Genomic DNA, 6,883 nt, shown 5'->3' with positions numbered 1-6,883 from the left:
TAGGACACTTGAAAATTGTAATATCTCATTCAATCCAATGAGCACTAGCTGTCTACCATATACTGAGGTTACAAAGATGAAATAATGCCTTAAGGTTTAGGATACATTTTCTGTACCATCTAACCCTGAGAGTTAGGTGGTGTGAATATTATATCCTCACTTTAGACGTGAAAGCTCAGGCAAAGGACACTACTCTCTTTTGGTTCTCTATATACTATTCACTTGGAGATCTCAACAGCCTGCATGGATTTAATGATTATTTTTCTGTTGAGGATTCTTGATTCTAGTCCTGGCCTCTGCTGACCTCTAGTCTCACATCTTCAACTGCCTTTCAAACCATTTGAATTGGATGCTCTGTAGACATCTTAGACTCAACATGTCCAAAACTGAACTCATTCTCTTTCCCCAAAACCTCCCCCCTTCCTAACTTCCCTATTATTGTCAAAGGCACCAACATCCTCCAAGTCCCCCGAGGCTCACAACCTAGGTTTTAGCTTCACTGTTTCTCAAATGATAGCCAGTCTGTTGCTGAGGCCTATTTTTACTTTTGCAGCCTCTCTCGAATATGACTACCTTCTGTCTGATACTGCTACTACCCTACTGCAGGCCCTCATCTCCTCGCACTTGGACTATTATAGTAGCCTGCTGGTTGGTCTGCCTGCCACAGGTCTCTCCCCACTCTAGGCCATTCTCCAGCCACCAAAGTGATTTTCTTAAAAGATTCAATCATGTCACTCTCATACTCAATAAACTACCTTGGCTTCCTATCCCATCCAGGTTCAAATACAAAACCCTCTGTTGTTCAAAGTCCTTCATAACCTAGCCCCACTTACCTTTCCACCTTGCACCATTACCCCTTCTCACCCGTATCTGTTCTCCCCCTATACTATGTACTCTTCAATCAAGTGACACTGACTTTCCAGCTGTTCCATGAACAAGACATTCCATCCCTCAGCTCCAGGCATTTTCTCTAGTCCCACATGCCTAGGATGCTCTTCCTCATCTCTGCCTCCTGACGTTCTTCAAGATCCCAACTAAAATCTTATCTACAGGAAATCTTTCTCAATTCTTCCAAATTATAGTATATTTCTTTATTAATTACATACTATTCATCCCTTATGTGGCTTATTTGTACATATTTGTTTATTTGTCTTCTTTATTAGATTGGGGTAGGGCCAGTCTTTTTATATTTCTTTATATCCCCAGTACTTAACACAGTGCCTGGCACATAATAGCCACTTAGTACATGCTTATTGACTGACAAATGTGTAAGAAGAAGGGCCATCCCCAACAGATAAATAGCTAAAAGATAACAACTGGCAGTTTTCAAAAGAAGAAAGTCAACCTATTAACAACCACATGAAAAAAATCATTAATAATAAGAGGAAATACAAATCAAAACAACTCTGAGGTTCTACTTCACACTGATTAGATTGGTAAAGATAGAAAAAGGGAAAAGACAGTTGTTAGACGGACTTTGAAAGAAAAAGCACACCGATGCATTGTTGGTAGAGCTACACTTGCATGTATTTTTTGTAGGGAGGGTTTTTATTTTGGTGGGGGGGGGTGCAATGGGTAATGGTGGGAGTGGTGATAGTGATGTAAAGAAATATTTGAAAAATATACACGAGAGAAGGTTGTACCAAAGAGTACAAGAAGATGTAGTGAATGATCATTATTACCATGTTAAATAAAATATATAAATATATGAATAAAAGAACCCAAGCTGTACATAATAGATTCACGGTCTTATGCAGAGCAGGGAATTGCAGATCACTGCCCCTGGATACAAGACTCTTAACGGCAGCTAGGTGGTGCAGTGGATAGAGTGCTGGGTCTGGAGTCAGGAAGACTCATCATCCTGAGTTCAAATCTGGCCTTAGGTATTTACTAGCTGTGCGACCCTGGGCAAGTCATTTACCTCTGTTTGGCTCAGTTTCCTCATCTGTAAAATGAGCTGGAGAAGAAAATGACAAACCACTGTCCTATCTTTGCCAAGACTGACATGAAAGGAAGCCTTCATCTGTTAGTGAAGTGGAAAGTTTTTTTCACCGTGACCTCTGAATGGTCTCCCATCTTTGGCCAAACACAGAACAATGTCAATCAGTTACTCCATTCCATTTTTAGTTAGGGCACTGTTCTGGTTTAGATGAAAAATGTTTGCCTCCATGCAACAAAACAACAGTGAAGGTTTCCCTTCATTCTAAAACTTGATCATGAAAAAGAGCTAAACACATGAGATTTTGAGAGCTGGTGAGGGTTTTTTTTAATGTTTGCCCTATTCAGAATGATTCCTTTATTAAAAAATGCTGGACCATAGTGACCTTTGCTGCATCATCAGAGCAGAAGAAACGGAAGGAAAAGCAAATACCTTGTACTTTGATGGGCTATATTCTAACCCCTAAACATTTCATACCAATTACACACTTTGTTTACTCTCTATTCTAGTTCTAGAAAACATGTTCAGTTTCAGTGGTGAAAGAACTCTAGATAATGAAGGTTGAGAGTCCTAATCTATTTTTATTTTAATATCACAGACTAGTTTAATGGCTTTGTCATATTTTGGACATAAAACTAAAAGACAAAAGTTATTTTTACTTGGTCATTATTTGCTTTGTTTTGCACAATGGAACTAATGGCAGTCTTGATGTAAATTTTAAACTAAGGAGTTTTTGGTATTTTCACTTTCATTATAATTAATTTTGTTTCTTTTCCTGTGTTAACAATGAACCAATCCATATTTCCAAATTAAAAGGGGGCATCGTACATGTAGAGTAAAACAAAGACATGGGCTTTTTAAATGCTCTTTCAGTTGATACTCAAAATTAAAGATATACTATGCTGGGAGTGCTTGAGGTGAACACCTTTTGTAGAATAGTAGTCAGAAAGTAACTTAATGCAGTACCACAGAAGAAAAGTGCATTCTATAAGCAAATGTGGGCTTTCTATCACATTTCCACATCTATGTCATATAACGCAGTTCTTATTGCATAACACAATTCATAATAATAAACTAAAAGTGTTTCTTGTGATTAAATTAAAACAGAATGCCACTTTATTTTGAGACATTACCACACCCTATATGCACACATGCCTATAGTTGAGGATGACTGAGGCTGCAAACATGGGTGATTAGAAGAATGTTGGTGACTAAACAGAAATAGATAAGTTAGGAGGAAGAGTGGGTTTTGCGGGAATGATGAGTATCTTTGGAACTTCCTGTCTATTCCCTAGGCACCTCTTCCTTATCTACTTGACTGTCAATCATCCAGCGTTTACTGAACACCTCTTGTATAACCAGATCTGTTCTAGGTGCTGTGGGGGAAGCTAGAGAAAGAGAAGATATAATCCCTACCTGAGAACACTCCTAATATGTTTGGGGACATTAAATTGTGTGATTCAGACTATAAAGGGCTATAGAAAATCAGAAAAGGAAGAGATGTCCATGAACTAAGGTAGTCAGGGAAGGGATGTGAAGGGGGTGGGGGCCAGTGGTCCAGTAATGGCTTCGTAGGGGAAGTTGCCTCAGAGGCAGCTGGCAGTGCATAGGATAGAGCACTCTACCTGAAGTCAGGAAGATCTGATTTCAATTCTAGACTCAGACACTTAATAACTGTATGACCCTGGATAAGTCACTTAAACTCTGTTTGCCTCAGTTTCTTCAACTGTAAAATAAGGATCATAATAGCACCTACTTTCCAGGGTTATTTGTGACGGTCAAATGAGCTAACATTTGTAAAAGGGCAGTGTCTGGCATACAGTAGGCACTTTGTAAATGATTATTTCACAAGAACTCACCCCTCACATTTTAGAAATGTTAGATTTTGAATGCCTATGGGACAACTGAGTAGAAATGTTTAGCAAGCAGCTGGAGCCCGTGAGCCTGGAGCCCAGGAGATATATAAGGTCTGATAAGTAGATTTGGGACTCACCTTCATAGATGTTATAATTGAATCTAAAAATTACCAAGGAAAAGTACAAAGAGAGACATGAATCCAGGACAAAGTCCAATGGTACACCAACACAAAGCGTTCTGGGCATGGATGGTGATCATGACAAGGAGACTGAGGATGTTAGTTACTTATGAGAACTGCAAGAAAAAAGTCTTATGAGAACCCAGGGAGGAAAAATATCCATAAGGACAACAATGTCAATTCAGAAAGATCAAGAACATTGAGTATTGGTAAAAGGCCATTGAATTTAGCAAGAGATAAGTGGTAACTTTGAAGAGATATAATTTTAATTCAGTGGTAGAGATGGAAGCCAGATTTCAAAGGTTTGAGAAGTGAGTAATGGAGGCAAAGAACAGTTATTTCCCCCCACTAGAAGTGTGATTATAAGAAGTAGAAGAGAAATAGGATGAAAACCTGAGGGGAAGGTAGGGGCAAATGAAGTTTCTTGTTTGTTTGTTTTAAGGATGGAGTAGATCTAGAAACATTTATAGGTACATGGGAAACAGCCCCTGAATAAGGAACCATTGAAAATTAGGGGAGATGAAATGATAGAATGGTCAATGATCTCCTGGAGGAGAAAGGAGAGGACTGGGTGAAGGATAGAAGTAAAGCAATTAATGTCAGCAAGGAAAAAAGCAACCTCTTGCAAAACTAGAACAAAGAGAAAAGGTGATGATGTTGAAGGGATTTGATTTGTAGAACTGGAGAGAAGAGAGCAAAGAGCTTGCAAAGGTAAGTTTCTAGGGAAAGAAGTGGTGGTGTAGTTGGATTGAGGACAGAAGTGATTTGCAACAAATGCTGCAAGGAGTGCAATAACAGGGTTGTTTTTTTTTTTTTTTTTTTGCTTTTTCTGTTGTTTCACTTCTGATTTTATTGGAAAGGATTCTAGTTTATCTTCATTTCATATTATGGTAGTTTGGGGTTTTATGTATGTATTATAATTTTGAGGAAATGCCCATCTATTCTAATATTTCAAATAGAAATGGGTATTATATTTTTTCAAAAAGGTTTTTCCACATATATTGATTTAATCAAGTGACTTAGCATTTTTTATTATTGGTATGTTTAATTCAGTTTATAGTTTCCCTAAAAGTAAATGAACTCTGCATCCCTGGTACAATTCTAACTTAGTCATAGTGTATAATTTTTGTGATGTATTGTTTTAGCCTTTTTGCTAATGTTTTATTCATATTTTTTAATCAATGTTGATTAGGAATGGTGGTCTATTATGTTCTTTTCATGTTTTGACTCTCCTTGGTTTGTGGATCAAGACCATATCTGTATCATAGAAGGTATTTAGTAGGTTCCCTTCTTTTGCTATTTCTGCTGTTTTATGTAGTAGTGAAATTGTTTTTTGAATGTTTGATAGAATTCACTTGTGAATCCATCTGGTAATGGAGTATTTTTCTTTTGAAGTTCACTTATGGCTAGGCTATGTTCTTTCTATGAAATTAGGTTATTTAAATTTCCTATTTCTTGGTCTGGTAATTTAGGTATTTTACATTTTTGTAAATATTTATCTCACTTAAGGTATCAGTTTTATTGGTATATAACTAGGCAAAATCACTCCAATGATATCCTTTGTTTCTTCTTCATTTCTTATGTTCTCTATTTGTTAAGAATTCATTTTCGTTTTTTACACTGACAATTTGCTTGTCCTCTTCTTTTTAATCAAATTAGTTAATGATTTATCTATTTTATTGTTTTTCTTTTTAAGAAATCAGTTGCTACTTTTACTTATTCAGTAGGATTTTTTTTCAGTTTTCAATTTTGTTAATCTTTGATTTTTCAAGATTTTTATCAGTTTAATTCAAGTATTTAATTTGTTGATTTTTAGTTGCATTTCCCCCAAAATTTTGGTATACTCATGATTGTCTTTAACTTTTACAAAATTATTATTATTTCTATTATTTGTCCTGTAACCTATCAAATGTTTAAGATTATTATTTAGTCTTTGATTTTAAATTTTTTGCAGGAGTTCTTTATTTCATATAATTTTATTGCATTGTGGTCCATAAATTATGGATTCTATTCTAAGACATTCACTACTACATAAAACAGCAGAAATAGCAAAAGAAGGGAACCTACTAAATACCTTCTATGATACAGATATGGTCTTGATCCACAAACCAAGGAGAGTCAAAACATGAAAAGAACATAATAGACCACCATTCCTAATCAACATTGATTAAAAAATATGAATAAAACATTAGCAAAAAGGCTAAAACAATACATCACAAAAATTATACACTATGACTAAGTTAGAATTGTACCAGGGATGCAGAGTTCATTTACTTTTAGGGAAACTATAAACTGAATTAAACATACCAATAATAAAAAATGCTAAGTCACTTGATTAAATCAATATATGTGGAAAAACCTTTTTGAAAAAATATAATACCCATTTCTATTTGAAATAATTTATATTCTAATTATGGTTCTATTCTAAGACATGATTGATTTTTTTTTGAGGTGCCAACACTGCTGAAAAATATGTATGTTCCTTTCTATTTCCATTTAATAATGACCATAGCTCTATCATATCTAATTTTGCTAAAATTCTATTTAGAACCTTAAGATTTTTTCCCCATAAGATCTTCATTAGGATGATTGGGGAAACTGATGATCCTCACTCTTATAGGTTTATGGAATATTTTCCCATGTATTTCGTTTAGTTTTTCCTTTATTTTTGAATCTATGATGATACACAGAAAGTATTGAAATAAATTCTTGTTAGCTTTCAAAAAATTATCATTTTCCTTTCTCTCCTAGTCTATTTTATTTTTTGCTGTTCCCTTGTCTAAAGTAATAATTTCTACTCCAGACTTTGAGACATAATGAATTTTAATCTAATCCCTTATTTTAACTGTGTTAGTATTTGTTTGAAATGTGTTTCTTATAAACAACATTGTTGGATTTTACTTTCTAAT

This window comes from Vombatus ursinus, unplaced genomic scaffold, assembly GCF_900497805.2.
Source record: "Vombatus ursinus unplaced genomic scaffold, bare-nosed wombat genome assembly UNPS02001419.1, whole genome shotgun sequence".
NCBI lineage: Eukaryota > Metazoa > Chordata > Mammalia > Diprotodontia > Vombatidae > Vombatus > Vombatus ursinus.
Note: the sequence above shows the minus strand (reverse complement) of the source record.